General features: G+C 48.0%; 2 protein-coding genes across 2 annotated transcripts in view; one reads left to right on the top strand and one right to left on the bottom strand.

The window, feature by feature from the left end:
• tgfbr3 (transforming growth factor, beta receptor III) overlaps positions 1 to 5,130 on the bottom strand; it is a 245,155-nt gene extending 240,025 nt beyond the window's left edge. The window contains exon 1 of the mRNA XM_085983358.1: positions 4,894 to 5,130. The gene's annotated coding sequence lies outside the window, so the exon portion shown is untranslated. The remainder of the gene's footprint in view (positions 1 to 4,893) is intronic.
• A 6,745-nt stretch (positions 5,131 to 11,875) lies between these two features.
• Positions 11,876 to 19,581, top strand: part of LOC147122334 (bromodomain-containing protein 3-like) — a 215,899-nt gene continuing 208,193 nt past the window's right edge. Inside the window, exon 1 of the mRNA XM_085983350.1 lies at positions 11,876 to 12,042. The gene's annotated coding sequence lies outside the window, so the exon portion shown is untranslated. The remainder of the gene's footprint in view (positions 12,043 to 19,581) is intronic.

Raw genomic sequence — 19,581 nt, 5'->3', positions numbered from 1 at the left:
CCGGCCCCCTCTCCTCGCCCCCCCCGTCCCCGCCTCTTCTCCTACGCCCTGCCCCCTCTCTTAGCCACAGCCCCACCCCCTCTCCTCGCCCCCGTCCCGCCTCCTCTCCTACCCCCGTCCCGCCTCCTCTCCTACCCCAGCTCCTTCTCTTAGCCGCAGCCCCGCCCCCTCTCCTACCCCCCGTCCCGCCTCCTCTGCTACCCCCCGTCCCGCCTCCTCTCCTACCCCCGTCCCGCCTCCTCTCCTACCCCCAGCTCCCTCTTAGCCGCAGCCCCACCCCCTCTGCTAGCCCCCGTCCCGCCTCCTCTCCTACGCCCTGCCCCCTCTCCTAGCCCCCCGCCTCCTACCCCCAGCTCCCTCTCTTAGCCGCAGCCCTGCCCCCTGCCCAAGCCGCAGCCCCGCCCCTGCCCCGCCTCCTCTCCAACACGCAGCCCCGCCCCTCTGCTACCCGCAGCCCGCCCCCTGCCCAAGCCGCAGCCCCGCCCCCTGGCCAAGCCGCAGCCCCGCCCCCTGCCCTAGCCACAGCCCCGCCCCCTGTCCTAGCCGCAGCCCCGCCCCCTACCCTACCCGCAGCCCCTGCCCTGGCCCCGCACCCTGTCCTAGCCGCAGCCCCGCCCCCTGCCCTCGCACCCTCTCCTAGCCGCAGCCCCGCCCCCTCCCCGCCTCCACCTTAGGCGGCTGCGTTCCCTCCCTCCCCTCGCCTATTGGCCGATCCGGCGACAGGAGGCCGCGTTCGGAGCGCGCGCCGGGCGATGTGTCAATTTTTTTTGTTGGTTTTGGAATTTAGAACGCGGTGTGACAGAATAAAACCCCAGAATAATTTTAGCGGGGAAAGCAAATAAAATGCTTTTTAAAAGTTTTAAATATTTGTGGGGCTAAATCGACACTTGAGTTCGGTCGGAGGTAAGAAAGGAAGCAAATAGCCACAGGGAAAGGGCTGGGGAAAATGCTTTGAAACAAGACCTGGGCAGTGGAAAGTCAGTAGCTGATGTGCTTGCTCTCTGTTGGGAGGGCTTGTTCAGTCCTGTAGCGAAGGCAAGAAACGTGAGCTCATTGAAGCCCCTTCATAAAGGAGTGATGTTCTTGTCAGTTCTGTAGGGTGGGGAGGAGAGTTTGCTCCTGCACGTTTGGTATTCCCGTAAAAAAAACAATCAATCATTATCAGTTGGCAAGAAAATTGCGCCAGGATTGTGCTGAAGTCTCGGAGAAGGAGCACTTGGAAATAATTAAGTATGTTAGCATTTTTTTAATTGAGAAATGTACCTACCACAAAAGAGAGGGGGCGAAATGTTGCATTGAGGTCTTGGAGCGTAGGAAGGTACATTGAGCGAAACGTAATGTAATAGATCTCTCAACGGCCCCTCATTTGATGAGACGGACTCATTTTGAGTTTAAAATATCACCTATTTTGAAGTATGTCACACTTGAAAATAAACACTCCATGGGAGAATATTTGGCCGTTATTTTTTGTATGTGCTCATGGGATGTGGGCGTCGCTGGCAAGGCCAGCATTTATAGTCCATTGCTACCTTTTCGAACATTTTTATACACACATTGATGATAGTAATGAACAGGAAATCTCACTGCATTAAATTTCATGTGGTATTTTTCTGTCCGCTTAAAAATGTTGTTCAACTCATTGTCATTTCTCGGCTCCCATTCCCCTGCCACTTCCAGTTTGGTATCATCTTCAAATTTGACCAAATTGCATTGAGTTTCTGAATCCAAGTCGTTAATTTAAATTGGAAACACTGGTCCGTTGGGCACCAGGACTCCCCTCTTCCAGCCTGACATAACTTCTCTAACAAGTACCTGTTGTTTTCCACCATTCAACCAATTTTCTATCCATTTATCTTGACTACCACAGCTTTGAGCTTAACTAATTGCCTTCCGTGTAGAACTTTGTCAAGTGTTTTTTTGAAGTTTATGTATATTACATCATAGAGGTTTCCAAAATCCTCTTTAGTTTTCATTTCTTTGAAACCAAGAAGGTTGGTCAGGCAGGATCTTCTGCTTCTGAATCCACATTGATAACTGTTTACTGGGCTAGGATAATCCTTGCTTACTTTTGATAATCCATTCTATTATTTTACATAGAATTAAAATAAAACCAATAGGTCTGTAGTTTCTTGTCTGTCTTCTGTTGCCTTTTTTGAATATGGGCCATTACATTAGCCTATTTCCAATCTACTGATACCTGCCCAGTGACTCCCTCATAACGATTGTTAAAGGCTTATACATCTGCTCTTAAGTATACCATCTATCCCTGGGAATGTATTTGTTTTGAGCCCTTTTAGCTAATCCAGGACTTCCAGCTCATACAAAAGGTTGTCTCTGGGGAGGGCATGTGGCTCATGTCTTCTGTTGTGAATATTGGGAGAAAGTAGTCAGCCCTGGCCGAGTCAGAAGGTTGTGTGTTCAAGTCACACTCCAGAGACTTGAACACAAAATCTAGGCTGACACTCCAATGCAGTACTGAGGGAGTGCTGCACTGCCGTCTTCCGGGTGAAACTTTAAACGCTGTCTGCCCTCTCGGGAGGACCCATGGCAATATTTTGAAGAATAGCAGGGGAGTTCTCCCTGGTGTCCTGGCCAGTATTTATTCCTCAACCAATATTACCAAACAGATTATTTGGTCATTATCACATTGTTGTCTGTGGGAGCTTGCTGTGCGCAAATAAGTTGTTGCATTTCCTACATTACAGCGGTGGCTACACTTTTAAAGTACTTCATTGGCTATAAAGTGGTTTGGGACATCCTGAGGTCATGAAAGGCACTTTATAAATGCAAGTCTTTCTTTAAGTAATATATCTACTATCTTGTGCTCATCCTCCGTTTCAAACCCATGTATGTCTTTTATGGTTCTTGCTTCTTCTGTTACTGTTGAATTACTGAAAGAAATTGTCACTATTACATTTTGCCTCAAACTATTCTTTTTTTCTCTCTCTAGATCTCTGCCCCTCTGATCATGGCGATACTGGAAACAACACTGCTGACTGGGTTCTGGTGCATTATCCTGACATTTCTTCTGGAATTTGGAGCTTCCATTCAGCCAAAGTACTGCTGCATTTAACGTATAGTGGAAAACAAAATGGTAGGGCCCCACCAGGACAAGACTACAAGATTAAAACTAATATCTCCAAGCAGATTTTTTTTAGCACAAATTGGCAGAAAAATATCTTAAAAAGTAAGTACTCCCCTGCCCCCACTACACCCCCCCCCCCCCCGGCCACCTTGTCGTTTAAGTACTGATAGGGAATTTACAGATTCAGCTCCCTTAGCTTATCTGTAGAGCTCATGGGTTGATGACCCAGCAGCAATCTTTGAGCCTTTACAATGGTTCTATGCCTTTTCTGAAAACTGGGGAAAATAATCCAAGGTCGGTCTCACCGCCAGTGATTTATTGAGTGCCAGTACAACCTCTTTAGACTTGAGCTGTATTCTTAACATTCTAACATCTGATAATTGATGGCATATTATCGGGCAGGGCTATTCAACATCTGGTGAAGGAGGGCGCTTAGTTTTTTCTCCTATTTTAGTTTATTGAACCATACTCAACACTTCATTATGTAATCATACCCCAGGACGAATGTTAAGATTTCAAATGCAGATGTATATGTATAGCTTTTTAGTTGGAATAGCAGAGGCCCCTCCGCTAAGTGACTATGGAACGAGCGATAAAGAAGAAGGATGTTAAAGAATCCATTCTACCCAAGGTCTAAGAAAAAAACATATATATTGGCAGAGCACGTGCTCTTTTTGATTGAATGTAAAAGGTGACCAGAGCAAATCTGACCCCAAATCTTAAATGGAAGGGGGAGAAGGAAGAAAGCGCGAGAGGGGAGTGGGTGGTGTGGCCGGAGCACAGCATACAGTTGAACGGCTCTAATGATTGAAAACAAATATCCCAATTCACGTGACGAACATTAAAATCAAGACCAGAAGGGTATTTCGCTGATTTGTGTAAAAATATTCTTTCCTGGGTAATTGATGAATGCGAGAGTGGCTCGCGTACATAACAAGTTCAGAATACATCAAACGCCACACTGCCTTTTGGAATACGACCTTAGGATTGTTGTCAACTTTTCGGGTTAATTAATAGTTGGTATTTCAAAAGTGCACGAACTGCAACCGATTGTAACCTATTTAGTCTTGGCTTTTAATAAGTGGCGCCAAATATTTGCGAATACGATGAAGAATTAACTCGCATTATTGAACAAAATACATACGTTACCCATGAGGGAAACATTTGTTAAAAGCAGAAGTGCACTGGAAATATAGAGCTCGTCGAAAGTTCTTCACACTGAAAGTTATTAGCAATGTGTCGCCAAAGTACGCTCACTTTCACAAAAAAGGAGAAGCGATTGAGTTCTGTGTTGCATCCGCAAGAATTGTTGGACGTGTCAGGAATTAAGCAAGGAGGCAAAGCGCGCCCCGGCAAGCAGTTTATATAGGGCAACTGAGCCAAACAAGAACCCCACTGAGAACAGTTGCAAAAAGGGATCAGTTCAGATAGCGCATTATTTGAACCAAGTGCACGGTCTGAAGTAATGGAAAACATCAACTAAAATTCTCTCAAGCTGGACACGTTACATTGTACAGTTTTTGTAACAGGTTGCTAGCCGAGTGATTCGGTAAGAAAAACAATTCTAGACTTCTGAGGATGATAAACGTGGTTGGCAATCTGTCTTATGTTACAGGATCTTCTTTCACTAGCATTAAGTAATATTTAACATTATTAATGTAACTTGAGTAACAATCTTGAAATATAGAAAACCCAACTCATAACAAAAAGCTACACAAGCATAATTCGTGATAAAAAGAAACACACTAGAATTAATGCTCCAACAATTAAGTTTGCCGTTGCTAGTTTTTTTTTAAACTATGAATTACCTGTAAACAGCTGTGAAATCCGGATTCCGGTCGCAGCTATTGAGCCAATGTTTATGTTTTAAATTTTAAGCAGCTCTTTATACACGAGCTGCTGGAAGAAAAAAACATCCCACAGTTGATGTCACTTCGTGGTTTGGACAAATCAGTGCAATCAAACAACATTGCACCGGACTGCTGAGATACGGGGGCGTGCGTGGGGTGGAGGGTCCTTGAGCGAGCTTGTTATGCTAGTGTTTATCTGCCATCTGCTGGGAAAGAAACGCAATACAATGCTAGTCCCTGGCGGGATGATAACAATCGATTGACGCACATTAAAAAAAAGGCGCTAACTATTTTAAGAACCCCGGCCGAATTTTGTTTGTGTTCGCGATGAAGATTTCCCAACAATTGGCTCGAAGAAAATTAACTGATTGATTAAAAAATTATCCAAACTCGCCTCCCCATTCGACGAACTTGACTGGTTTGAATAGTACTTTATACATTAACAGTTTTAAAAGAAAATGTATCAGTTTATCAATGTCAATATTAGTAATCTGTTGCATTTCTTGTTTTGTGGCATTACTTAACATACGGACGAGAAGACAACATTAATTGTTGTGCAACCATTAGTTAAAACATATTACAACTGCTAACTTTTCTTAGGCAATCCCTCAGCACCGAGGATGACTTGCTTCCACATTAAAAATGAGTTCTCAGGTGACTAATGTGTCCAATGCGGGACCTACAGTCTCTGTCACAGGTGGGGCAGACGGTGGTTGAAGGGGCAGGTGGGTGGGGTGCTTGGTGCGCTCCTTGCGCTTGGCTTCCACTTGCTCCCGGCGAAGAGACTCGAGGTGTTCGGCGCCTTCCCGGATGCTTCTCCTCCACTTTGTGCGGTCTTGGGCCAGGGATTCCCAGGTGTCATTGGGGATGTTACAGTTTTTCAAGGATGCTTTGAGGGTGTCCTTGAAGCATTTCCTCCGCCCACCTGGGGCTCTCTTGCCGCATCGGAGCTCCAAGTAAAGCGCTTGTTTTGGGAGTCTCGTATCGGGCATGCGGACAATGTGACCCGTCCATCGGAGCTGATCGAGCGTGGTCAAAGCTTCGATGCTGGGGATGTTGGCCTGAGTGAGAAGGGGGAAGGCCGATTTTAATAGGATAAGGCAGGATCTGGCCAAAATGGACTGGGATCAGCTACTTGTAGGAAAATCCGCATCGGAGCAATGGGAGGCTTTCAGAAGGGAGATTGAGATCATACAATGGCAACATGTTCCCGTAAAGGTCAAGAGTGGTTCCAAAAACGACAGGGAACCGTGGATGTCAGGGGATATACGAGAATGGATTAGGAAAAAAAGGAGGGCTTTTGGTAGATACAAAAGGCTAAAGACAGAGGAAGCCCTAGAGGAGTACAAAAAGTGCAGGGGGATACTTAAAAAGAAATTAGGAGATCAAGGAGGGGCCATGAAATAACACTGGCGAGCAAAATAAAGGAAAATCCGAAGATGTTTTATAAGTATATTAAGGGTAAGAGGATAACTAGGGAAAAAATAGGGCCCATTAGGGACAAAAGTGGCAATCTGTGTGTGGAGCCGGAAGATGTAGGAGGGGTTCTAAATGAATTTTTTGCATCTGTTTTCACTATGGAGAAGGACGATGTAGACATAGAAATAGGGCGGGGGGACTGTGATATGCTCGAACATATTAACATCGAGAGGGAGGAGGTGGTATTGGCGGTTTTAGCTGGCCTAAAAATGGATAAATCCCCAGGCCCGGATGAAATGTATCCCAGGCTGCTGTGTGAGGCAAAGGAGGAGATTGCGGGGGCTCTAACACATATATTCAGGACCTCTCTGGCCACAGGGGATGTGCCAGAGGACTGGAGAACCGCTAATGTAGTACCATTATTCAAGAAGGGTAGTAGGGAAAAACCGGGGAACTACAGGCCAGTGAGCCTAACATCAGTGGTAGGAAAATTATTGGAAAAAATCCTGAGGGACAAAATTTGTCTCCACTTGGAGAGGCAAGGATTAATCAGGGATAGTCAACATGGCTTTGTCAAGGGAAGATCATGTCTGACTAATTTGATTGAATTTTTTGAGGGGGTGACTAGGTGTGTGGATGAGGGTAACGCAGTGGATGTGGTATACATGGATTTCAGTAAGGCCTTCGATAAAGTCCCGCACAGGAGACTGGTCAAGAAGGTAAGAGCCCATGGAATCCAGGGTGCCTTGGCACATTGGATACAAAACTGGCTTAGTGGCAGAAGGCAGAGGGTGATGGTCGAAGGTTGTTTTTGTGACTGGAAGCCTGTGGCCAGTGGGGTACCACAGGGATCGGTGCTGGGTCCCTTGCTGTTTGTGGTCTACATTAATGACTTGGATATGAATGTAAAGGGTATGATCAGTAAGTTCGCGGATGATACAAAAATTGGTAGGGTGGTAAATAGCGAGGAGGGTAGCCTCAGTCTGCAGGACGATATAGATGGGTTGGTCAGATGGGCAGAACAGTGGCAAATGGAATTTAACCCGGAAAAGTGCGAGGTGATGCACTTTGGGGGGACTAACAAGGCAAAGGAATACACAATGAATGGAAAGACCCTAGGCAAGACGGAGGGTCAGAGGGATCTGGGTGTGCAAGTACACAGATCCCTGAAGGCGGCGGAACAGGTGGATAAGGTGGTAAAAAAGGCATATGGGATACTTGCCTTCATTAGCCGAGGCATTGAATATAAGAGCAAGGAGGTTATGCTGGAGCTGTATAAAACACTGGTTAGGCCACAGCTGGAATACTGTGTGCAGTTCTGGTCGCCACACTACAGGAAGGATGTGATCGCGTTAGAGAGGGTGCAGAGGAGGTTCACCAGGATGTTACCAGGGCTGGAGCGCTTCAGCTATGAAGAGAGACTGGGCAGATTGGGTTTGTTTTCCTTGGAGCAGAGGAGGCTGAGGGGGGACATGATTGAGGTGTACCAAATTATGAGGGGCATAGATAGGATGGATGCTGAGGAGCTTTTTCCCTTAGTAGAGGGGTCAATAACTAGGGGGCATAGATTCAAGGTAAAGGGCGGGAGGTTTAGAGGGGATTTGAGAAAGAACTTTTTCACCCAGAGGGTGGTTGGAGTCTGGAACTCACTGCCTGAAAGGGTTGTGGAGGCAGAAACCCTCACAACATTTAAGAAACATTTGGATGTGCACTTGAAATGCCATAGCATACAAGGCTACCGGCCAAATGCTGGAATATGGGAGTAGATTAGACAGGGCTTGATGGCCGGCGCGGACACGATGGGCCGAAGGGCCTCTATCCGTGCTGTATTACTCTATGACTCTATGAGAACGTTGGTGCGCCTATCCTGCCAATGCATTTGCAGGATCTTGTGGAGGCAGCGTTGGTGGTACCTCTCCAGTGCTTTGAGGTGCCTGCTGTACATGGTCCATGTCTCTGAGGCATACAGCAGGGCGAGTTTCACTGCTGCTCGGTAGACCATGAGCTTAGTGCCGGGTTTGAGGTCCTGGTCTTCAAACACTTTCTTCCTCAGGCGACCGAATGCTGCACTGGCACACTGAAGGCGGTGTTGGACTTCGTCATTGACGTCTGCCCTGGTTGACAGTAGGCTCCTGAGGTATGGAAAGTGGTCCACATTGTCCAAGGCCTTGTCATGGATTTTGATAATCGGGGGGCAGTACTGTGTGGCGGGGGCAGGTTGGTAGAGGACCTTTGTCTTACGGATGTTTAGTGTAAGGCCCATGCTCTTGTACGCTTCGGTGAAGATGTTGACGATGGTTTGGAGTTCGACCTCCAAGTGAGCGCAGACGCAAGCGTTGTCTGCATACTGTAATTCAACAACAGAGGATGGGACAACCTTGGATCTGGACTGGAGGCGACGGAGGTTGAATACTTTCTCGTTTGTTCTGTAAATTAGCTCTACTCCAGCGGGGAGCTTACTGAGGGTGAGATGGAGCATTGCAGCAAGGAAGATCAAGAAGAGCGTTGGTGCGATGACACAGCCTTGCTTGACCCCGGTCCATGTGTGTATTGGGTCTGTGGTGGAACTGTTGGTCAGGATCACGGCTTGCATGTCGTCGTGAAGCAGGCGGAGGATGGTGACAAACTTTTGAGGACAACCGAATTTGAGGAGGACGCTCCATAATCCCTCACGGTTGACAGTGTTGAAGGCCTTTGTGAGATCAAAGAAGGCCATGTACAGCGGTTGGCGCTGTTCCCTGCATTTCTCTTGTAATTGACGTGCGGTGAAGATCATGTTCATTGTGCCTTTTAGTGGGTGGAATCCGCATTGCGACTCTGGGAGGAGCTATTCGGCCACTGGGAGAAGGCGATTGAGGAGGATTCTTGCGATGACTTTCCCTGTGGCAGACAGCAGAGAAACTCCTTCGTAATTACCGCAATCGGACTTGTCACCTTTGTTGAAGATGGTCACAATTACGCCGTCTCAGAAATCCCCTGGCATGCTCTCCTCCTTCCAGATAAGAGAAATGAGTTCATGAATTTGCACCAGTAGTGCTTCTCCGCTATGCTTTAGTGCCTCGGCGGGATTCCATCTGCTCTTGAGGCCTTGTTGTTCTTCAGTTGTCGGATGGCCTTTTCAACCTCGTGGGGTTGGGGTTGTGCTGAGATGGTGGCGGGTAGCATGCTGCGGGATGGAGTTGAGGACACACGCATCGAAGACAGAGTCTCGGTTAAGGAGATCTTCGAAGTGCTCCTTCCAGCGGGCACTGACTGCCTCTCTGTCCTTGATGAGTACCTCTCCGTTCTTGGCCCGCAGTGGGGTAGGGCCTTGGGTGCTCGGGCTGTAGATGGTCTCGACTGCGCTAAAGAATCCACGCACGTTGTGGTTGTCGGCTTGCTGCTGGATCTCCTGTGCTTTCTCCACCCACCATCTGTTCTTTAGGTCGCGAGTTTTTTGTTGGACCTCGGCCTTCAGGCGTCTGTAGAGCTGCTTTCTTGCTCTTGAGTTGTGTTGCTGCTAACAATGTAATGATAATTAACATTTTGTTCGAATTTCATAATTTCATTTGCTAATTTCATTAATACTGCCAGATAATGCCACAAAACAAGAAAGCACCAGGTTATGAATATTGACAGTGATATGCTGATAAAGGTTTTTCTTTACAGCGATCTTCAGACCAGTCATGTTTCTTGGAGGGCTGATTTATTCTTAAAATAAGGGAAAAGTGCAAATAGGAATAAATGGTTTTGCATGTATACAAGTGGGGAGTAGAACGATGCGCGCATTTGTTTAGTACTAAATACGTTTTTCATGATTCTGCTGTTGCAAAAATCCTCATGGAGAGGAAAGTATATGGTAATAAATGGAATACTCTAGCTATTCAAATAAAACCTTGCATTTATATACTGTGCCACCTTAAACGTAAAAAAGCACTTCAGAGAGGTGTAATCAAACACAAATGGACATTGAGCCACACAAGGAGATATTAGGACAACAGAAAATGCTGGAAAAACTCAGCAGGCCAGGCAACATCCGTGGAGAGAGAAATAGAGTCAACGTTTCGGGTCGAAACCCTTCGTCAGGACTGACGAAGGGTTTCGACCTGAAACGTTGACTCTATTTCTCTCTCCACGGATGTTGCCTGGCCTGCTGAGTTTTTCCAGCATTTTCTGCTGTTATTTCGGATTTCCAGCATCTGCAGTATTTTGCTATCGAGATATTAGGACATGTGAGCAAAGGTTTGGTCAAAGAGGTGGCTTTTAAGGAGGGTCTTAAAGGGAGGTGGAGAGGGGGGATTTCCAGAGCGTGGGGCCAAGATGGCTGAATGGCATGGCTGCCAATGGTGGAGCGAACTGGGAAAGGGGTGCAAATGGTCCAGAGCGAGGAACAGGGGCCTAGAAATTGGATACAGCCCAAAAACAGGCGGGGGCACCGCCCAGCGCTATTTGCCTGCGCCCGTTCTGAGTGGTGCAGGCAGCAGGCAAACTTTGTGCCGCCTGCTCATTTACATGATCGCAGCGCTGGTCTAAGCGCTAAATGTGCAGCTGATTGGCTCAGCACTCAACGGTGGGGGGTGGCGGTGGGGGAACAATATCGGGTGCAGTCTACTGGCCAGTAAAGTTTGGCCTAGGTTCTCTGCACAACTTAAAGGGGAGGTGCTTTGTTGCAGAAGCACCGCATTGTCAGGTGAGAAGAAGCCATGGCCCAACACCCTAGAGAAAGGGCCAAACGTTTCTCAGATGCTGCACTGTAGGCCTTGGTTCTGGGGGTACAACTTTGACGGGATGTCCTATACCCGCATGGGGACAAGAGGCCTTCAAATGTAAACAGCAGAAGGAAGTGGGAGGAGATAGCACAATTCGTCACTGCGCGAGTATTGTCCCCAGGGCCAGGATTCAGTGCTGCAAAAAGTTTAATAGCCTCATAAAGCTGGTGAAGGCTTCAGCAAATGCCATATCCCACCATCTGCGGCACAAGCCTCACACACTGCTCAATGCACCACACCCCCATCACTCACCTACCAACAATCTCTACCTATCACCACTCATACCTCGCAATCATAGCTTCACTTCACCCTCACACACTTAGCGCTGCTGCAACACTCGCACCCACATCTCACACCTTGCACATACCGCCAGCTATTCAATCATGGCAGGCACATCACCCAACCACATTGCACTACACTCACTGATGCACCTCCCTTTCTCTTGCAGGCAAAGGTGGCTCATAACCGCCAGGAGCAGCAACAGATGGGAGACGGTCAAGCGAGGGTTGAGAAACTAACTGATCTGGAGGAATCAGTGTTGCAAATAATTGGAGGGGCTGTGACCGAATCCGTGGCGAGCAGAGAAGTTGAAAGCATTGCTGATGATGACGGTATGCTCATACCTAATCCTTCTTCTCACATCCCACTTCCCCTCCATCCCACAATCTCTTCTCACTCACAAGCTGCTGATGGTGTATGCATGGATGGCTTGTTTTCCCCCCTCCCTTCCCCTCCCCACAACACAACCCTTGTGCGTTTTTGCTTTCAGATACCCAAAAACTGCCAGCAGCCGAGCCAGTCCCTGAATATGAAGAAGACACTGATGGATGAGAAGAAGACGACGACACACTGGCACTGCATCTGACACTCGCAGACACCAGCTCAGAAAATGGCGCTGTGCGGACTTTAGGGGGTAGTATCGGGTCAGGATCTGCACCTGGTGAGTCATCAGGCATGAGTGGGCTGCAGCCAGGGCAGGGGGAAAGGGTAGCTCGGGCGCCAGCTCCCCAGAGGGCGAGTTCGCGCATGAGTTCTGCTCCACAGGACTCAAATGATGACCTCGATGGGGCAGCTTCTGAAGAAGGGCGATGGGCATGCACATAGAAATGCTTGGCGCAATGGCAAGCCTGCCAGAGAGCCTCTTGTCAGTGTCAAGGAGCATGGAGGAGTCCGGCTCCAACACTGCAAGGGGTTTTGCGCAGAGCTTGGAGTCCATGATTTCCAGGATGGATATTTTGATAAATTTATGAATTTTGTTTGGAATATGTGTTTTGTAGTGGCTCTCATTTCAGCTTCGTGCCCAGGAGGACACTGGTGTTCCATGACAGAGGGATGGTGATGGGGAAGTGGTGAGCAACAGGGATCTGGGGTTTCAATCACTGGAATCGGAGTCTGATGAGGCGCTCACTGACAGCCCATCTGGAATGGGGATTTGCTGCCTGCCTCCTCTCTTCCTTCTCCTCCTCCTCTTCCTCTTCCTCCTCCTCCTCCTCCTGAGGTGTTTCCGGAACCCCAGGTGGCAAGGATTGTGCCTTCATGATGGTCAAGTTGTGGAGCATGCAGCAGACCACCACGAAATGGGACACCCGCTCCGCGAGTACTGGAGGGCTCCTCCTGAGCAGTCAAGGCAGTGGAACCATTGAGCACCCCGATGGTCTGCTCAATGACGTTCCTCGTGGCAGCATGGTTGTCATTATATGAGTGCTGGCCATGATTGGTGGGGTTACGGAGGGGTGTCATCAGCCAGGTGGAAAGCGGATAGCCCTTGTCTCCAAGCAGCCACCCTCAGGTTTGACATGGTGGCTGGAAGATTGCTGGCACACCGGACGGGCGCAGGATAAAGGCATCATGACTGCTGCCAGGATAGCAGACATTCACCATCATGATGCGATGCTCGTGGTCTCACAACTGTACAATAAGTGAGTGGTAGCCTTTGTGGTTACGTACATCTCAGGATTGGTATGCAGTACCTGCAAAGCCACGTGTGTGCAGTCAATGGTGCCTTGCACCATGAGGAAGCCCGCTATCTTGGCAAAGCCACATGCACACTGTCCTGCTTCTTTCTGTTCAGAGAGAAGACAATGAAGTCCCTTCTGGAGTAGAGAGTCTCTGTGACCTCCCAGATGGATGGCAAACCAGGAGATGTTAGCTATGTTGCCTGCTACAGACTGGAAGGATCTGGTGGTGAAAAATTTGAGGGCCACGGTGACGTTGAGGCCCACTGGGAGAGCCGTCGTCACCCAGCTCTGAGGTTGCAGGTCTGGTTCCAAGAGGGTTCTGTGACCTCCTTGGTGAAGCGGAGCCTCCTAATACACTGCTTATGGCTTAGGTGCAGGTAGGAGAAGGGATCTCGGAAGACCCTAGGTGGGTAAGGCCTCCTGCTGAGAGCCCTCCTGCACCCCCTCCTCCCTCTGTGAGTATCTTGTCCTTTTCTTCGCTGCCTCTGTTCCATCTCCCAATCATAATCGAGCGCTAGGGGGACTGCAAGTAGAGCCCCCATGACTGTGAGCAAGTGGTGTGAGCAGAAACCTTTAAATGAGAAGCAAGGCCTTCTCCACTTGCAGCGACACTCCCTGTGACCTCAGCAACTTTAAACAACTTTAGAAAGCTCCAAACAGTTGCACAAACTTTGGCAGAGCCAGTAGAACTGAAAAAGCAAGTCAGCTGTAAGTTGTTGTTTTCATTCACAACTCCTCAGATAATGAAGCAGTCCATGCCCACATGCAGCAAGACCTGTTCAACATTCAGGCTTAGGCTCATAAGTGGAAGTAACATTTGCGCCACACAAGTGCCAGGCAATGACCACCTCCAACGAGAGTGTCTAACCACCATCCCCTGACATTCAATGGCATTACCATCATTGAATCCCCCACCATCAACATCCTGGGGGTTACCATTGACCAGAAACTTAACTGGACCGGCCACATAAATACTGTGGCAACAAGAGCAGGTCAGAGGCTGGGTATTCGGCAGTGAGTGACTTACCTCCTGACTCACCAAAGCCTTTCCACCGTCTACAAGTCACAAGTCAGGAGTGTGATGGAAAACTCTCCACTTGCCTGGATGAGTGCAGCTCCAACAACACTCAAGAAGCTTGACAACATCCAGGACAAAGCAGCCTGCTTGACTGGCACCCCATCCACCACCTTAAACATTCACTCCCTCCACCACCGGCACACTGTGGCTGCAGTGTGTACCATCTACAAGATGCACTGCAGCAACTCGCCAAGACTTCTTCGGCAGCACCTCCCAAACCCGCGACCTTTACTGCCTAGAAGGACAAGGGCAGCAGGCGCATGGGAACACCACCACCTCCAAGTTCCCCTCCAAGTCACACAGCATCCTGACTTGTAAGTATATCACCGATCCTTCATTGTCGCTGGGTCAAAATCCTGGACCTCCTTCCCTAACAGCATTATGGGAGTATCTTCACCACACAGACTGCAGCGGTTCAAGGCGGCGGCTCACCACCACCTTCTCAAGGGCCATTAGGGATGGGCAATAAATGCTGGCTTTGCCAGCGACACCCAGGTCCTAGGAACGATTTTTTTTAAATCCCTTTAAATAGCGCTCCTGGAGGTTCCTTCCTGCTGCTGAATGCTTGGTGAGCTGGTCGTAATTAGAAGAGAGCGTAAAATAGAGTGGCGACGTCCAAAATGGCAGATCGTGCATCAAATCAGCATTGCACACTCACTGACGCCACAATCTGCCAAACCTAAATATTTGGAGCGAGCTCTGACAACGGTAACACTACCGACCTCCCCAAAATGGTGGTTGCCATGAAAACCGCCGGAACTGAGCGGAAGCGAGTCGGCTGCCATTTTTTCATCAAAACCAGCCTTAATATCCGCGCTAAACCCCCGAATTTTGCAGCCAGAGAGTTCTAGGGTTGGTGAAGGTTGCAGAAATAGGAAGGGGCGAGGCCATAAATGTCTTTAAACAGAAGGATGAGAATTTTAAATTGGCGGTGTGGGGATCCAGGAGCCAAAGTAGGTCAGCAAGTACCAGAGTGATGGGCGAGTGGGTTAAAATAAGGGCAGGAGTGTTTTCGATGAGATGAAGTTTACAGAGGGTGGAGAATGGAAGGTCACCAGGAGAGCATTGCAATAGTCGAATTTGGAGGTGACATAGGCATGGGTGAGTTTCAGTCGCAGATGGGCTGAGGAAGGGTCAGATGTGGGTGATGTTATGGAGGTAGAAGTTGGCAGTCTTTGTGATGAAGTAGATATGGGGTCAGAAACTCAGCTTGGAATTAAATAGGACGCCATGGTTGCGAGCAGTCTGGGCCAACCTGAGACATAGGAACATAGAAACAGGAGTAGGCCATTTAGCCTCTCAAACCTGTTCCAGCATTCAATTAGATGAAACAGAGAAACTCCAGTACAATTTGGACAGGTTGGGTGATTGGGCAGATGCTTGGCAAATGCAGTATAATGTGGATAAATGCGAGGTTATCCACTTCAGTGGCAAAAACAGGAAGACAGATTACTATCTGAACGGCAATAGATTGGGAAAAGGGAAGTGCAACGAGACCTGGGTGTTCTTGTGCACCAGTCGCTGAAGGTAAGCATGCAGGTGCAGCAGGCGGTTAAGAAGGTAAATGGTATGTTGGCCTTCGTAGCGAGAGGATTTGAGTACAGGAATAAGGAAGTCTTGCTGCAGTTGTACAGGGTCTTGGCGAGACCACACCTTGAGTATTGTGTGCAGTTTTGGTCGCTTTATCTGAGGAAGGATGTTCTTGCCATGGAGAGAGTGCAGCGAAGATTCACCAGATTGATACCTGGGATGGCAGGAATGACGTATGAGGAGAGATTGGGTCGATTAGCCTTATATTCGCTAGAGTTTAGAAGAATGAGAGGGGATCTCATGGAAACTTATAAAATTCTAACAGGACTAGACAGACGAAGGCTGTTCCCGATGGCCGGGGAGTCCAGAACCAGGGGTCACAGTCTAAGGATAAGGGGTAAGCCATTTAGGACTGAGATGAGGAGGAATTTCTTCACCCAGAGAGTGGTGAACCTGTGGAATTCTCTACCACAGAAGGCAGTGGAGGCCAATTCATTAAATATATTCAAGAAGGAGTTAGATATATTTCTTAAGGCTAAAGGGATCAAGGGATATGGGGAGAAGGCAGGGACAGGGTGCTGAATTTGGATGATCAGCCATGATCTCATTAAATGGCGGAGTGGGCTCGAGGGGCCAAATGGCCGACTCCTGCTCCTGTTTTCTATGTTTCTAGACCATGACTGATCTGTACCTCAACTCCCTGTACCCGCTTGTGTTCCATATCCCTTGATACCCTTACCTCACAAAATCTATCAATCTCAGTCTTGAAAATTTCAGTTCAGCCATCATCCTTTTGAGTGAAAGTTCCAGATTTATACAACCCTTTGTGTGAAAATGTGCTTCCTGACTTCATTCCTAAAATTACAACCTTTTGTTCTGGATTTCCCCCACCAGAGGAAATACCTATCTTATCTCTTTATTATTTTAAATACCTCGATTACATCACCCCCCAACCATTTAAACTCAAGGGAAAACAAACCAAGGCTAAATAACCTGTCTTCATAATTTAACTCTTTAAGAACCTGGTATAATTCTGATGAAAATGAGCTATATTTCTCCCAAGGCCTATATATCTTTCCTGAGGTTCAGTGCCCAAAACAGGATCTGTACCTCAACTCCATGTACCCGCTTGTGTTCCATATCCCTTGATACCCTTACCTTACAAAATCTATCAATCTCAGTCTTGAAAATTTCAATTCAGCCATCATCCACAGCCTTCTGAGTGAAAGTTCCAGATTTATACTACCCTTTGTGGACGGAGATATTGGCCAGGGAGAAGGATGGAATTGATAGCAAGGACACGGAATTTGTGGTAGGGGGCAAAGACGATGGCTTCAGTCTTCCCTGAGTAGTAAGAGTGGAAGAAAGAGAGGGCAGTCCCACTGAGTTGGACAATGGAGGATGGTGTGGTCAGAATCTGCAGAGAGGTTGAGGAAGATGAGGAGGGAAAATGCACCACTTTCCGAGGATGTGATCTGTGATTGATCGGGGCTATTCTGATGGTGTGACGGGCAGAAACCTGACTGGAGAGATTTAAAGATGGAGTTTTAGGAAAGATGGGTATGGATTTGGAGGGTGACAGCCCATTCGAGGACATTGCTGAGGAAAGGAAGGTTGGAGATGGGGCAGTAGTTTGCAAGGACAGAGGGGTTGAGGCTGATTTTTAAGAAGGTGGGGTGATGACTACTGTTTTGAAAGGATGCGGACAGTAACTGAGGAGAGATAACCATTCACAATGTCAACTAGCATGCAGGCCAGGAAGGGAAGCTATGTGGTTAGCAGTTTAGTAGGAATGGGGACAAGGGAGCAGAACATGGGTCTCATGAACAGATGAGCTCAGAGAGTGCCTGAGGGGTGATAGGAGAGAAACTAGAAAAATACATAGGATCAGAGCTAGGGGATGTGGAGGCCTGGGAGGAGGTTTTGCATGTTGAGCAAGGGGAAGGGAGATGCAGTTAAAGGGGTGGTCTGTCTTAGTGACAAAGAAAACTACGAGCTCCTCGCACTTGTTAGTCGACATGAGGGTGAAGGGAGTAGGAGAGAGGGGTTTAAGGAGATGCATGGTAAAGGAGAAAACAAGTTGGGTTATCTTTGTTCTCCAGGATGATCCTGGAGTGATGGGTGATTTTGGCAGAGGTGATTGAGGCCCACTGGCACTTTATATGGTCCAGCCAGATCTGGTGACGAACAGTTAAACCAGTTGTGTGCCAGACACGCTCAAGTCTGCGCCCTTGAACATGAGAGAGTGGAGCTGAAGGCCATTCAAGGAGGAACAAGCAGGATTTGAGAGAATACAGGTCTTACAGGAGGGGACAAGGTGTAGGTGAGGGGAGCGTTGGAGCAGATCAACAGCTGCAGAAGTATTGTAGTGAATGGAAAGCTGAAGGCTAGGCATTTGGCAGCTTGAAAGTGCAATGGTAAGTGACGGAGGAGAATGTTTGCCAGGGAAGAAGCTGAAGGAAGTGGGGTTGGGCGAGAGGGAAGGGAAAAAGGTTGGCGAGGTGAGCCCATATGTGCCCGCTGAGTAGGAAAGCCAGTGAGGGAGGAGGATGGCCAATTAGGGTTGCTGATGGGTACCTTGATGGTTGTTTCAGAAAATGTCGAGATAGGCACAGAATGTAGCCATGGGCTTATCTAAAAATATGAAACATATAAGATTCTGAGGGGGCTTGACAGTAAATGCAGGGAGGATGTTTCCCCTCGTGGGGGAATCTAGAACTAGGGGGCACAGTTTCAGGATAAGGAGTCGCCCATTTAAAACAGAGATGAGGAGGAATTTCTTCTCTCAGAGGGTTGTGAATCTTTGGAATTCTCTACCCCAGAGAGCTGTGGAGTCGGAGTCATTGAATATATTCAAGGCAGAGATAGACATATATTTAAGCTACAAGGGGAGTCCAGGGTTATGGGGAGCAGGCGGGAAAGTGGTGTTGAGGCCAAGATCAGATCAGCCATGATCTTATTGAATGGCGGGGCAGGCTCGAGGGGCTGAATGGCCTACTCCTGCTCCTATTTCTTATGTTCTTATGATTCAAGCCTGGGCAGGAGAGTAGGAGGACAAAGAAGTAGTTATGTGTTGGGATAGGAATTGGAGGTACCCAATCAACCCAAAATACCCAAAAGGGGAGAAAGGAAGGATGGCATGACGGTGAAAGGAAGGGGAGGAGAGAAGGGCCCAAAAGGGATTAAAGGAATAAAAGGGAGATAGAAGTAATGGACTTGGATCCAGAGCTGCAGCCAAAATGCGCACAAGAATGGACACAGCGAGAACTCAGATTATATAGGCTTGGCAGAGGTTAGGAGACACATGTCCTGAACATAAACAGAGGACAGGGAGGAGACAATATGACATAGCCCAAAGTTAAAGTCTGAGATCCTGTGAAGAGATGAAGTTAACTTGTAGACAGGATGGAGTCAGCTTGAAGCATGGACAAACAAGTGTCCACATTTGAGCTAATTATAGAGAGTGAGTGAATCCAGGAGATGTTCAAGGGACAGAGTATCAATGGGTACGTTGCTGGAGGTTGTCCCGTGGAAACAGAGGGCCGAAGAAAGAAAAACTTGCATTTATATAGCGCCTTTCAAGGCCTCAGGACACCCCAAATCGCTTTACAGCAAATGAAGTACTTTTTAAGTGTAGTCGCTATTGTAACGTAGGAAACACAGCAGCCATTTTGCACACATTAAGCTCCCTGCTCTTCCTCGAAATTGCCATGGGATCTTTTATATGGCACCTGAGAGGACAGACGGGGAATCATTTCACGTCGCATCTGAAAGACGACAATTCCGAAGTTCCAGCCTGGATTATGTACTCAAGTGGGGCTTGGACCCAGAATCTTCTGACTCAGAGGCGAGAGTGCTGCCACTGAGCTGTGGCTCACACTTTAAAAAAAAAAAAAAAAAGTGGAGAGTTGAT

Source organism: Somniosus microcephalus, chromosome 3, assembly GCF_052327205.1.
Source record: "Somniosus microcephalus isolate GS21.2 chromosome 3, FLI_Smic_1.0, whole genome shotgun sequence".
In the NCBI taxonomy this organism is placed as follows: domain Eukaryota; kingdom Metazoa; phylum Chordata; class Chondrichthyes; order Squaliformes; family Somniosidae; genus Somniosus; species Somniosus microcephalus.
This window is presented reverse-complemented; position numbering and strand designations above follow the sequence as displayed.